General features: G+C 38.0%; 1 long non-coding RNA gene across 1 annotated transcript in view; it reads right to left on the reverse strand.

The window, feature by feature from the left end:
* Positions 1–15,008, reverse strand: part of LOC127502698 (uncharacterized) — a 132,488-nt gene that overhangs the window by 93,316 nt on the left and 24,164 nt on the right. Inside the window, exon 2 of the long non-coding RNA XR_007926899.1 lies at positions 5,640–5,677. This is a non-coding gene — a long non-coding RNA (uncharacterized LOC127502698). The remainder of the gene's footprint in view (positions 1–5,639; positions 5,678–15,008) is intronic.

Consider the following 15,008-nt stretch of genomic DNA (forward strand, 5'->3'; position numbering starts at 1 on the left):
CAGAGATCACATCACTAATGCACCGCTTAATACAGCCTTAGAATAACACATACATATCCACATGCCAAGTTCAGCACCAAAGGCACAGCCTGTCTTGCAGCTGAATGGACACTCAAGCCTTTAATGCCCAAGGGTGATGCCAGGGGCCACTGCAGAGCCACACCTGTCCCTCTCGGCCCCTTATCTATTGTGTTCAGATTAACCCAGACAGACGGCAGACGGACAGTCAGCACATACTGTACACGCACAAATACACTGCGTACCACTGTTTGTTTTAATAATGACTCTTATAATGACCATAAACAGTCATGTTTATTTGATCACAACCATTATCTGACACTGTGCCTTTAAGACTTATATATTCAAAGGGACGGTTCATCCTAAAATTAAAATTTTGTCATCATTTACTCACCCTCATGTCGTTCCAAACCTGTATGACTAACTTTCTTCTGTGAAACACAAAAGAAAATATTTTGAAGAATTTTTCAACTGTTTCTTTCCCTACCATGCAAGTCAATGGGGTCCAAAACAATATTGGATTGGACCCCATTGACGTTCATTGTGGACATTTTTTCAAAATACCTTCTTTTGTGTTTTTGCAAGTCAGTTTCTATAAACGGCCTGGATGAAGAGTAAGCTTCCGTTTAATGTAGACATATTTAAACATCAAAATGTCATAAGGCAAGGGTGGGTATACTTATTTCTGTGTATACACACAAACTAACTGACAATAGTTACATAATGTCCAGTAAGCCAGCCAAAATCACTCCTGTGCAACATACAATAGATGGAACACATCCAGATCAGGTCGCCGCTGGGTTTCATCGGGTTTCCAAGACACAATTAACAGCACATAGCAACATTGATGAAGTCAAATTCTGTAAGAAATGAGTTTGTGTTAAATGATGTAGCTAGAAAGTTAGCAACTAAAATGTTCACATTGTTCACATCTCAAAATAGTGCTTCAGTAGTAGCATTAAAGGCATCTTTCTTCAAAAAAAGGTTTTTATGTAAGTACAAACGTCTCACTCTGCAAGGTTGGTGGAGTTGTTTGTATGTTTGTTTGTTTGTTTCTATGAATGATGTCTGTTCTGTGCTGAATGAACAAGTACGGAAGCTTGTTTCTGCCACTAAATAAAAAATAAAAAAGGTAATTGCAACTTTTTATCTCACAATTCTGACTTTTTTTTTCGGCGCAATTGTGAGTTATAACTGTTAAAAAGTGCCGTGATTTTAACAGTAAAAGACTGTAAAAATGTTACAGTGAAAAACTGTAATAGATCTAATGGTACATTTAATGTAATTTTACAGTAAAATACTGTTAAATTTACAGTTTTTGGAAGTGAAAAAACGTAAATTGGCATTCCCACAATTCCCTGCGTGACACTTCACATTGGATGTATTTTTGTTGAAATAACTCTGTTTCTTCTTAGTTTTTTTCTAATCAGTTATGTACATTAGGGTTTTATGTTACATCTAATGTTGTTAAATTAATGTTTATTGCATTTTTTAAATTTCATGTGTTACCATGATGGTGTTTAGTGCTTGTGTGAATGACACTTTGTGTACCTTCTATATATTAGTATTGTCCTTCTCAGCTTGTAGAAAAGCTTTGATTCATCATGTGACTCTCATCACCATTGTGATGTAGTGTATTACAAACGTACAAAACAGATATTAGTACTTCAAATAGGTTGGTAAATTAACAATATATCAGTTAATGAAATATGTTTTTTTACCATAAAGTTAACAATTTTTTTTTACAGTGTGTAAAATAAACAGCTATGAACCGTAATTATTAGAATCTAAACCTTTAAATTATACGGTTTTGAACTGTAAACTAGGTGCTGTCCCGTTTAAACCTAAAACTTTGCTACCGCATTTTTTTACGGTAAAGTTCTGGCAACCACTGCTGATGTTTTTTACCATAAATTTTAAAGGGATTGTTTTTTACAGTGCAGAATTGTGAGAAATAAAGACAGAATTGCGAGTTATAAACTCACAATTGCAAGAAATAGTCAGAATTGCAAGATATAAACTCACAATTCTGACTTTTTTTCTCTCAATTTAGAGTTTATATCTCGCAATTCAGACTTCTTTTATCAGAACTGTGAGATATAACCTCGCAATTGCGAGTTATAAAGTCCAATTCTGAGGAAAAAAAGGCTTATTTCTCAGAATTGCGAGTTTATATCTCACAATTCTGAAAAAAGTCAGAATTGCGAGAAAAAAAAGTCAGAATTGCGAGTTTACTGTATATCTCACAATTCTTACTTTTTTTCTAGGAATTGTGAGTTTATATCTTACAATTCTGACTTTATAACTCAAAATTGAACTTAAAATTTTCTGCCATGAATTTAGGATGTTGCAGCTGGTTGCAGTGGTTATGTTTGTCTAGCAACCGTGTTGCTATAGTGTATTATGGGAGATTACTTACTGGTCTTGGTCAAAAGAGTTTTTTTTTTTTTTTTCTCCAGTTATGTCATCTGCCAAGTCAAAATGGTAAAGAAATGGTACATGACAAATTATGTGCCAAAGTTTAATATTTAACTTTTCTTTTTTTTTTTTTGTGTTTTAGAAAACATCTCTTCTTCTCACCAAAGCAGCATTTATTTGATCAAAAATACAGTAAAAACAGTTTTCCATTGTAATATATGTTAAAATGTAATTTATTCCTGTGATGCAAAGCTGAATTTTCAGCATCATTACTCCAGTTTTCAGTGTCACATGATCCTTCAGAAATCATTCTAATATGCTGATTTGCTGCTCAAGAAACATTTCATATTAGTATCAATCCTGAAAACTTCATATTTTTGTGAAAACTGGATTCTTTGATGAATAGAATGTCTAAAAGAAACAAAAAATGGTAGGGTATTACTTTTTATTTTATTAATTTTAATATAAAATTTTGTTAGACTGTAGTGGCTAATATATATATATATATATAATATATATATATATATATATATATATATATATATATATATTATATATATATATATACATATTTATCAATAGTAAAAACAACTAGTAGCTTTTTTTTTTTTTTTTTTTTCTGTAGCTGTGGTTATCATGACAAACAGGATACCAAAATGTATAGGCCTATCTTTTTGTTTATCCCTGTTGCCTACATACAGAAAGACAAAGCTAAGTATTGTTCTTCTGAGAAAGAGGTGAGAGGAGATCATTGTACAAGACTGAGAACTCTTTCAGTGTTTATAGGGATGTCCTCAGCCAGTATGTGTGTCTCTGTGTTGAATAAAAGTGTGCTCCTCACCTCAACACTGTTTTCAAGTTCACTACCAGGAGACAAAGACACTATTCTGCTGAGGAGAAGAAAAGAAGGGGGAGCGGAGGAAAGAGGGGCTGAAGAGAAAGACAGTGGAACTTTCCAAATCATTTGAGTTTGGAATTTTGTTAGAAGGTGCTACATAACTCAAAATATTTGTTGTTTCAGTCAGCATGGCAACCAGTACACAGGCCAGCAGTTTGATAATGAGACTTAACATTGAAACTGCTGCCTCAGATTCTTACACACATACAAACAACGTGAGAGGCTTGATTGTAGGAGGTTTCAAGACTCCTCTCGCACGGTTTGTTTTTCGCTTGTTTTTTCGATTGCTTAGATTTCATGCTCCAATGACAAATGATGATTGACAACGTCTCTCAGGTGAAACCAGTGACCAGAAACGGTAAAGAGAACAAAACAAACATCCGTCACTCAATTATTAATCCTCTCTGTCTCTGGCCCATCCAAAAAAAAAAAACCTAACACTAAAGGCTGGCCCACACTAGAAGATTTTTAAAATCTTATCAGATTTTCAAAATGTGAGAGAAACATGACCAAAAAAAAAAAAAAAAAAAATATATATATATATATATATATATATATATAGATTTAACAGTTTTGTTCCAATAGTGTGTGGAGTGCCACGATGTGACCAGAACAGCACACCACACCAAGGCCCTGTTTCCACCTGGTATTAAGATGTGTTTTGGTTGATCGGATCACAAGTGGAAGAGGGAGACACATTCCCATTTACACCTGGTATTTAATCCGTCTCTTTTGTCCACTTTCAACCACTTCTGTCCTGATTTCTTCGAGGGGAGGGTCTATCGGTGGTTAAATGTATGGGCTTTTTCAGATCTTTCAATCTAATGGACAGAATAAGCTTGTGCAATTTACATATGAATGCGACCAGAGGTGACGGAAAAACATACAGAGAGCAACTTTCGTTTCTGCTCTGACAGCCGCAAAACCGACTGAACGCTGTGAGTGTGTGCTAGAAATCAGGAATGGTGAGAGAACATTGTGCTTGGTACATTTTTCATCTTCAAACCAAACTTGGGTCTTCAGCCGACAAAGTTTAAATCCTGTCTGGCTAGCATGCTTCCCATAATGTTTACGCATATGGGCAGAGAGTAGTCGGTCTTTAGCGCAAGCAATCCGGTCTAATGCGTTTTCTACTACCTCTGGAAGTGGTCGAAAGTGGACAACCTCAAAACGTTTTAGACCTCGTTTACACCTGTATTTAGCGTTGTCCGCTTGTGATCCGAACGACCAAATGCATCTTAATACCAGGTTTAAACAGGGCCTAACAGATTCCATTCACAAAACAACCAGAGTCCCGACTGTGAACACGGGAAATCTCGCAAAATCTTTCATGGTCAAATGTGACTTTAGAGTAAACAAACATAGCAGATGACGGGCAAGAAGAAATGGAAATAATAGTGTTTGGACTGCTTTATACAGAAAATTCGTGAGAAGTCGTGTTATGCCTTCCATCAGCTCGCTTTCTGATTGGGTATCGTTTCCTTACACGTGACAATCTACAGAGTGCGTGCACGTTTGTCATCAGGGTTCCCCCAAAACACAAAATGATTTATGATCAATAATATTCAACATATTGGATATTTAAGATTTGAGATCGCTGCTGCCTCGACGTTCTTCTGAGCAGATGTGGCCTAATGTGGGCAGATGTGGGCAGTTGTGGCCTAATGGTTAGAGGGTCGGATTTGTAACCCAAACTGGCAGGAAATGTAGGTGGGGGGAGTGAATGAACATTGCTCTCTTCCACTCTCATTACCCTTGAGCAAGGCACCTAACCCCCAATCACTCCCCAGGCGCCGCAGCAAAAATGGCTGCCCACTGTTCCGGGTGTGAGTTCACGGTGTGTGTTCAATACTTACTACTGTGTGTGTGCACTTGAATGGGTGAAATGCAGAGCACAAATTTCAAGTATGTGACACCATACCCGGCTACACGTCACTTCACTTCATATTAACACTCTTAACACACCTCACACCACAGGGAAAGCTGATACTATAATCTGTAGAACCATCAAGGTAATCGAAATGTTACCTAGGATTGTTGGAAAGGGAGAATTGAGCCAAAATCGGCTCGATTTTCTAGTGTGTGGGTGCCTTAAGCTGTGTTTGAGAGTATGTGTCTGGGAATCTAAAGCCACTGAACCATATACATTTCAAGCTAATCATTTAAGGAACAATACAAGGCAACAGTTATTGTTGGCTTTGCAATAATGCAAAAGATTAACCACAATTCCAGGTTAGAATATTCCAAAGCTAAATTAAAGGCACAGTTCACTCATAAAATGAAAAGTATGTCATCATGTACTCACCTTAATGTTGTTCCAAAAGCTGTGTGACTTTCTTCCTCCTGTAGAACAGATAAGGCCATTTTTGTAAGAATATCCCAGGCAAACGTTTCCATTTTTACAAAAAAGAGCCTTTTTCAAAAAAATGACTAAAAAGGACCATTAACATATCATAAATGTAATCTATACTAATTGTGCGCTTAACTCAGTTTTCTAAAGTCAATATCTTTGCATGAGGAACAGATCAAAATTGTATATGTCTGTCACATGTGCTTAGGGTGAACCTGCTCTCATCTGTGAAAAGCACAGGACGCCAGTGGCGGACCTGCCAATTCTGGTGTTTAATGGCAAATGCCAATCGAGCTCCACGGTGCCGGGCAGTGAGCACAAGACCCACCAGAGGACGTCGGGCCCTCAGGCCACCCTCATGAAGTCTGTTTCTGATTGTTTGGTCAGAGACATTCACACCAGTGCCCTGCTGGAGATCATTTTGTAGGGCTCTGGCAGTGCTCATCCTCTTCCTCCTTGCACAAAGGAGCAGATACCGGTCCTGCTGATGGGTTAAGGACCTTCTACAGCCCTGTCCAGCTCTCCTAGAGTAACTGCCTGTCTCCTGGAATCTCCTCTATGCTCTTGAGACTTTGCTGAGAGACACAGCAAACCTTCTGGCAATGACACATATTGATGTGCCATCCTGGAGGAGTTGCACCCTGTGCAACCTCTGTAGGGTCCAGGTATTGCCTCACGCTACCAGTAGTGACACTGACCCTAGCCAAATGCAAAACTAGTGAAAAACAGTCAGAAAAGATGAGTAGGGAAAAAAATGTCAGTGGCCTCCACCTGTAAAACCATTCCTGTTTTGGGGGTCGTCTCATTGTTGCCAACTGACCAGATCAATATCCCAGGAGTTTAACTGACTTGATGCTATTCTCTGATTAAAAAGTGTTCCTTTAATTTTTTTGAGCAGTGTATTTCATCTGCAACAGCATTATTAACTTTTGTAAAGATGTTTGGTCATTAACTTTTTTAATGCATCATTATGCAAAACACGAGGAGAGTTCTCCGCATGAAAGACCCATGAATGGCAGATCAATGTGCTACTACATTTCTCTCTGAAACGGTAGGAAATTAAATTAAATTGAATGTGGAGGATTTTAACTGTGTCAAGATGATTGACAGGGCAGTTTAAATGGTGACAAGATGCACGTAACTAGCGACAGAATGTCCATTAAAGACCCAGTTATGACGAAGTAGTATGTCCCAAATCTGGCCTACTCTTCTGCTACACACTCAAATGTACTTACTTTTTCTTCACAAAAAACAGTACATACAAAACAGTAAATAAAATAAATAAATAAAACTGTCACATGCCAAGATACACCCTATATTTCATTTTCATATCTAGTATAAGCTTAATTTCAATTTTAAAAAGAATAAAAAAAATAGAAATGGAGAGGTTGAGACAACAACAAAATAAGAGAAATGTAGATTCGAGTGGTACTTCTGTTGCTATGCACGTATATGTTTACTTATGTTAGAAACAGATACAGTGAAACAGGCATGAAATCTGATCACAGATCAATACTCAGCTCTGCTCCACAGAGACCAGAGAACATCAGATAGTGGCTTGTGGGGTGGGGTGGGGTGGGGGGTGTCTTAATGCACTTGGCTTGGTACATTGCAGGAGGTGCCCACAAATGCTCACCCAAGCTCTTAAAAGCATGTTTTCTGCTTTGGGTGATTGCCAAAATTGGTGTAGAGATCTACTTCTTAAATTTAAAAAAGGAATCACAAATAAAAGCAAATGGAAAATGAGAGAAAAAAGCTAAATAAAGGTGAAAAGACCAAGTGAACCCTTGCCCCCATATTCAAAGTGGCTCACGTCAATTCACCCATCATCTAAAGCAGATGACGGACCAAACATTGCGCACAAAGCCATTTTGGCTAATTACATCATTAATTATTCATCAGTACTTGACCAGATCGAAGGCAAACCAGAGCTGTACACATTAGACAGAATAGAGGCATGATTAGCTGTAATCATTGAATGCTTAGTGTCACAGTAAGATATGATGGTGGTCTTTTGTAGCAGCCCTCTAAACCAAAATCAATTACATAAGTGGACACGCAGCAATAAGTGAGACACGGGATTCATAAAATGGGCAAAAGTGTGTGTGTGTGTGTGTGTGTGTTATGGATACGGTGGATGGTTGTGTTATCTGATCACTCAAATGCCAATAATCATCCGTGAAAAGAAACAGTGTGTAGTAGAAATATGAGAAGATTATGGCTTTAAACTGGATTCTTTGGCAGCTGGAAAATAAGACTTCTCTTCCAGAGAAAACGTAGACACCAAAACTAAACATCTAAACATAACTAAATGAAACTAAACAAAATTCTCTTGCTGTCTGAGGGAAAAAATGCAAACTGTGGATGAGTATCACTACAGTTTTTGCCATTTACTTGCTGATGACTGGTCACTGAAAGGTGGTACATCCATATAAGGGACCATCCACAAGCGAACACCACTGTGTCCTTGAGGAAGGCACTTAAACCCAGGCTGATCCAAGGAGACTCTGTCTGTATTATGTTCAAACCAGGCTCTTCGGAAAAACGTGCTGTGTCCTCTACCTAAAACTCCCAAAACATAAACTCTACATGCAATTTACTGCGGTTTCCAGCTGAAATGAACACTAGTTCACACAAATTATGATTACAGGAGTAAATTATTTTTAATAAAAACTTAATTTTGCACTTTTACTTGTACAATACTATGCTATGACCTTAAATCACATAATCACACACTTAAATTTAACATAGTGCATAACTTGTAAATGAAAGCATTTTGACATTATTACCAGCCTCATGTATTTGGCTTTTCTAATGTGGTAAATTTGTTCGCTAGCTCACCTAGTAAAGCAATGCATGCTTTATCTCTCAATTGCTTTTGTTAACACCGGGACTTGACATTAACACCCGCCAAATGCGGGTAAATTTCAGCAGTGGCGTGTAACGCAGTCACTCCTACTAGCCACTTTGGCGGGTTGAATTTAATATATACTGAAACATCTGAAACGCTTCCAATACTCATTTTCCACAGAATAGATATACAATACCAGCTGCACTTTCTCGCTCTCTCTCATCTCTCTGACAGTGAGTTGACACACAAACCCTCCTCCCCTCACTCGCTCATTTCATTTGCTCCGGGTGAATATTGTTGGTGTTACAGGGCTTGAATTTCAACCTGGAATTATGCGAATAGCACATAATTTTACTCATTCCCGCAGATTTTGTGCTCACAACCAAAGTTTGCACACATAAAGCTGCCACTCAGTACTAAATTGAGTTCTTTTTCGATGCTTATTGTGCTTAAACAGTCAAATAAACACAAAATAATGTCAAAATGCCGGTCTTGTCGAGTATTCACATAAACACAGTCAGTTATGTTTTAAGTGAACGTAAACAGTTGAGAAAGAAAACGCATGTGTAACAGTATAATGGATCCATGCGTCAGGTGTTAAAGTGACAGCAGCCTAATATACCTGCTGCTAAATTATGAGATAATATTAAAAATATCTACAGTATATGGCAGTTTTTCCCCATGGTATTGATGTCAAAACAACCAATGTTTGATACGTTGGTTGTTAAAACATTGCCAGATTCATTCTAATTTGTTTCGGATAAAACCGAACATGCTTTAAGAGCCACTCACTGAACATTTCACTTTGAAAGTGTCACAAAATGTGCAAGAAACAACATAATATAATATCTTATAGAGTCTGGGTTAATACTTTATGTAGTTTTGGATGAAACCGGCAGTCAAATTACTAATAAGTAACCCATGTGTGTTATCACTTGCTTAATAAGTTTGCAAAAAATTTGACTTAAATGTAAACACTTACAATCTTGAATCAGACTAACTTGCTTGTGATGTACAGTTTATTTTAATTCTCAGATGTGTTTTGTCATTATAGATTACATATTGCAATAATACTCATACTCAAGTTTGGACTGGGTTCCAAAAACAGCAGTGTGAATGGAAAACAGACTGAAACTAAAGTGGATCAAAAAAAAAAAATGAGTCCATTTCCAAGGTCCATCACTCACTTTTTGCCGGTTTGACTTCCCAATTCAGTTTGTTTGGTTTATGTGAAAGCTATTTAGTTGCAGATCATTGCTCTGCTTGAAAATGAGATTGATAACAATATGAAAGCGGTAATCTGGAGTTCAATACGGTTCACAATTGATATGAAAGCAGTTATATGATCCCCATTTTGGTTCCCAATTCAGGTTGAATTTCTTCTAGCTCACATTACTTGCATCTTTTCGCAAATGCTGTTTTGTGAATGTTAAGTTTTGTCAGCAAAACCAAAGGGACAAACACATGAGTAAAAACATGAAGTGAACAACGCTTTCCATTTCTAGCGCTTTCCCCCTCTTGAGTCATTACCTAGTAACAGTGGTAAACAGCTGCCGCTAGTGCTCAAGGTGAAACTCAAATGCAGCACGATTCGGAGCCAAATAAATACAATGTGAAAAGAAACATGAGGGAGATGGCGGGGGAAGGGCGTATAATTGAACAACCAAGAAATCAAACAAAGTGTGAAAACAGCCTGAAAGGGTCAGAGTTGGGTCTTTTAAAGAGGACTTAAGTGAAAACAATAAACAATGACCCCATTTTTAGGCCACTGTTTCTGGAAAATTCCATTCTAGATAATAAACTATTTCAAGCGGTCCTGAAAGTCTCTTAGTCATCAAACGTCTGTCTGTTTCTCCATCTCGGTTGCTCACCGGTCCGAGTAACATGCATTGTCACTCTCGTATCATAGAGAGATATAACCGAAACTCTCTCTATGGGTCATGCACTTACCCCTTACATCTTAAAGCCTGTAAATGGTAGCGCAAAAACCACCGAAACTGAGAAACACGATCACAGTGCGAGAGAGAGAGAGAGAGAGATTTTCGCTCTGAGGTGGGGGTCTGTCGAAGTTGCCTGCCACCATACGGGGTTAAATGGTGTGGAACAGGTTTGGCGCAGAGCAACACATTGTTGGGCACCTGTGCAAACAGCACAGCCCATCTGAGCTCAGTGAGTCGCTGCTGCCTAATAGCTATCGATCATTCTCCTTCAGCAGACACACACACACCTCTGTTAGAGGCTCTGACACAGGCTGGCAGTTAAAAAATCAAACAGGCCCTCTGAATTATACAGGCAGGAGGGGGGACGCCGGTCTGTCAGATGTCAGAATTAGGCCCAAATGAGCGTCTGGATCTCAGCTGGACTTTTCCAGCGCAGTGGGCCTCTAGTCCAAAGAGAACAAGGTAATGGGACTGGGGAGGAGGTCAGGTTAAGAGAACATTCACCTGTAAGCAGACAAACTGGAAGGAGGCCAGTCACAGAGGTCGTCAGATCTGGGTTTGAGCGCTTGGCAGCCTCACAAAGCTCCGCATTGTGGCCAAAAGAACCTGTTGTGTGTGTGCGCGCATTTTAAATAGACCCGTTGAAGTTTAACATGTCGCAAACATAAGGGCGTGGTGGATTTCACGTAAATACTAGTGGACACATTTGGTTTTGTGAACGAAATTAGCAAGACACATAACAGACCAACATACAGACATGTACGCTCAGACATTACCCACTCTGGAGTAAATCTATACGGCAAAAAAAAGAGATGAAATCCAAAGATTAGACCTCTAATGCAAACTGAGATTTCCACTATTTTGGCAGTAACTGACAGGTATACAGGCCACCAAGCAAACCGTTTTTCCAGGATTCGCAATTATATATTTATGGCGTTTAAAGGTTTGGGGTCAGTACGATTTTTGAAATGTTTTTTCAACTGCTCACCATGGCTGCATTTATTTCATTAAAAATACAGTAAAAACAGTAATACTGTGAAATATTCTTATTCTTTTATTCAATGTTAAAGTTTTACTTATTCCTGTGATGGTAAGCAGCCATTATTCCAGTCTTCAGTGTCACATGATCCTTCAGAAATCATACTAATATGCTGATTTGCTGCTCAAGAAACATTTGTTGTTGTTATTATTATTATTATTATTATTATTATCAATGTTGCAAACAGTTGTGCTGCTTTATATTTTTGTGGAAACCTTTATATATAATTCTTTGATGAACTGAAAGTTCAAAAGAACAGCATTTATTTGAAATATATCTTTTTTGCATCAATGTAAAAGTCTTTACTGTTACTTTTGATCAACTAAATGTCCTCTTGCTGAATAAAAAAGTATATTCCTAAAACATGATGTTCCAAACCTCTTTGACTTTGTTTCACAAAAGAAGATATTTTGAAGAATGTATCAACTGTCTTTGTCTACATAATGAGTCAATGTGGTCCAAAACAACGGACAAAATAGACATTTTTAAAACATCTTTTGTATCCACAGAAGAAAGTCAGTCATCCAGGTTTGGAACGACATGAGGGTGAGTAAATTATGACAGAATTTCATTACACTTTTAATTCAAAATATTTTCTTAAATCTGATTATCTTACATACAGCTTTGCTTCTTTAATAAATAAATTAATCTTATTTTAAGTACATTACAGGAACTCAGGACAAAAATATTGATTAAAGGGATAGTTCACCCAAAAATGAAAATTATCCCATGATTTAATCACCCTCAAGCCATCCTAGGTGTATATGACTCTATATATGTATATGTCTCCTTTCAGACGAACACAGTCGGAGTTATATTAAAAAATATCCTGGCTTTTCCAAGCTTAATTGGAAGAGCCATAATAATTGTAGTGAATGGCGCTCACGATTTTGAAGCCCAAAAAGGTGCATCCATCCATCGTAAAAGTAATCCATACGGCCCCAGACGGTTAATAAAGGCCTTCTGAAGCGAAGCGATGGGTATTAGTAAGAAAAATATCAATATTTACAACTTTATAAACTACAAAAACCAGCTTCCGACAAACATCCATATGCAAGTCGACTTGCGGCGGAAGTGTAACCTCTGACACGATGAATGACGTGGAGTAGGAGTAAGTGGGAGTCGACACCTCTCGCGGTTCAAACAATTAGGGCTGGGCAACAAACTCAATCTCCTCTTGTCTTATATTGAAATCCTCCGGCATTTCTATTTAAAAATTCTCGTTTTAGATTTGCAATTCGTGACTGGTATTTTGTTTTGCTCTATCCTCTGCACTCCCGCGTTCGTCAATACGTCATCCGTCGGATCAATGGTTACGCTTCCGCCGTTAGTCAATTTGCGTACGGATGTTTGTCAGAAGCTGGTTATAGTTTAGAAAGTTGTAATTATGGGTATTTTCTTACAGAAACCCATTGCTTCGTTTCAGAAGGTCTTTATTAACCGCCCTGGAGCCATGTGGATTACTTTTATGATGGATGGATGCACTTTTTTGGGCTTCAAAATCGTGAACCCCATTCACTACCATTATAAAGCTTGGAAGAGCCAGGATATTTTTTAATATAACTCAGATTGTGTTCATCTGAGACACCTAGGATGGCTTGAGGGTGAGTAAATCATGAGATAATTTTCATTTTTGGGTTAACTATCCTTTTAAGAAAACAATTTGTTGTGGTGTTTGACAGGTATGATGCTGACGGCTCTATTACCCTGAAGTCTAATTCCCCCATTCCACATTTCCTTGAGATTCAGAGGGCATAAAACATTTCCCAGCATAAGTTACAGCTCAATGAAGGCATCACTGAACCGAAACAATCAACAAGAAACAGAATTCCACAGTGTAAACCTGAGCCTCGATTAATCAAGATGTTTTAACGACAGTGCTAATAAACTCAGAAAGCACACTCCCTCTCACCTCCTCCACGCCTCCGGGGAGACTTCGGGGAATCACAGTCTGTTTTATAGCTTTATTAATTAAAAAAGCCTGCTGAGATAACTCTCAACATGTCATCAAACAGAGATGAACGGCAGCTTGCAGACGTTTCACATTGGCGTTTTTTCGACCTGATGGAGAAGGGCGCATGCTGATGGATGAAAAGTCCTGCTGTCAGACAATATTGATAATGTAACACCACTGTCTGTGGCCATAAAGAGACATGAAGATGACAAGCTGTAGCGCATCCATCGTGGCAATTCACACACACGCCAATGACCAAATGATTTGACATAATATTTCAACCTTTTATGTCGCACAATGAATCAGAGATAAAAGGCTGAGCTGACGTTTAAATCTGCTTTTTACAATATCTTACTGACATGGAAAATTATAAGTAGAAGTCTCAAGAATCCATTTCAGGATCTAAAATATGATCGGGAACACATGTCCGTGTTTAAAACACTTCATATGTCAGATCATATTTTAACCAGCGCAGAGAAGTCTGCAAGGTCTATAAACTATAAAAAGAAATGTACTCACAGTTCACTTGATTTTCATTTTAGTGCTTCACAAAACGTCACGATAAAATAGAGCAATAAGATCAATCCACTGAGGTAATACTGACCTTTAGATGTGGTGATTCTGCTCCAGATCTTTCTAAAATGGCACCACCATTAATGCGCTATAATTGGTCTGTTTTAAAAGGGTCAGGCGACTCTGAGCAGGGCCGCTTGTAAGTAATGCTTCAGGGGTATCATCAAACACTGAAATAAAGCAAACAACATATAGAGGGAATTAAAAAGTCATTTATTGCTAATCTAGTACTTGGTTAACAATGTCAGCACATAATCAATGGCCAAATAAGAGTCTTAAGGGTTCAAATGGGAATACTATTATACTGGTCTTTATGTTGTTTATGTTAATGAGACAGCTTTGGCATAACCAAGGTTTTTCCATCATTGCAGGACATTATAATCAGTTCAGGGTCACGGCCGTGGTCGGCACAAAGGTTTGTTTCAACTGGGTGGAGGTGGCAAATGTCACCTTGCGCGACTGGGAACATTTGTCGCATGTAGCATAAACAATGAAAGTACTTTGACAAACTGGATGTGGGTGAATTGAGGTGCTAATTTCAGCCGCAGGCTATGCTTAATTCATTTCTGTTCATTTGAGCCCCCTTTGCCCATGTCAATCAGTTTGTCACTCTCTGCGGCTTAATTAACCTGTAGCGCTGTCTGCGTTTGTGTGTGTTACAGCTCTGACTAAAGCACTAACATTTTGAAAGGCTGTGCTTTTCGTAAAATATCAGGTGAAAACAACAGTGGAAATCATTTTTTACAAAGTCAAAATACCAATGAAGGATATAACAATGATTACAATAAAAACAATTATTTAAAATATATGTTAATGGATAGTTCACCCAAAAATTAAAATTCTGTCATTAATTACTCACCCTCATGTCGTTCCAAACCCGTAAGTCTTTGGTTCATCCTCGAAACACAAATGAAGATCTTTTTAATGAAATCTGAGAGACAGTTACGCAACTACCACTTTGACGCCG

This window comes from Ctenopharyngodon idella, chromosome 20 (assembly GCF_019924925.1).
Source record: "Ctenopharyngodon idella isolate HZGC_01 chromosome 20, HZGC01, whole genome shotgun sequence".
In the NCBI taxonomy this organism is placed as follows: domain Eukaryota; kingdom Metazoa; phylum Chordata; class Actinopteri; order Cypriniformes; family Xenocyprididae; genus Ctenopharyngodon; species Ctenopharyngodon idella.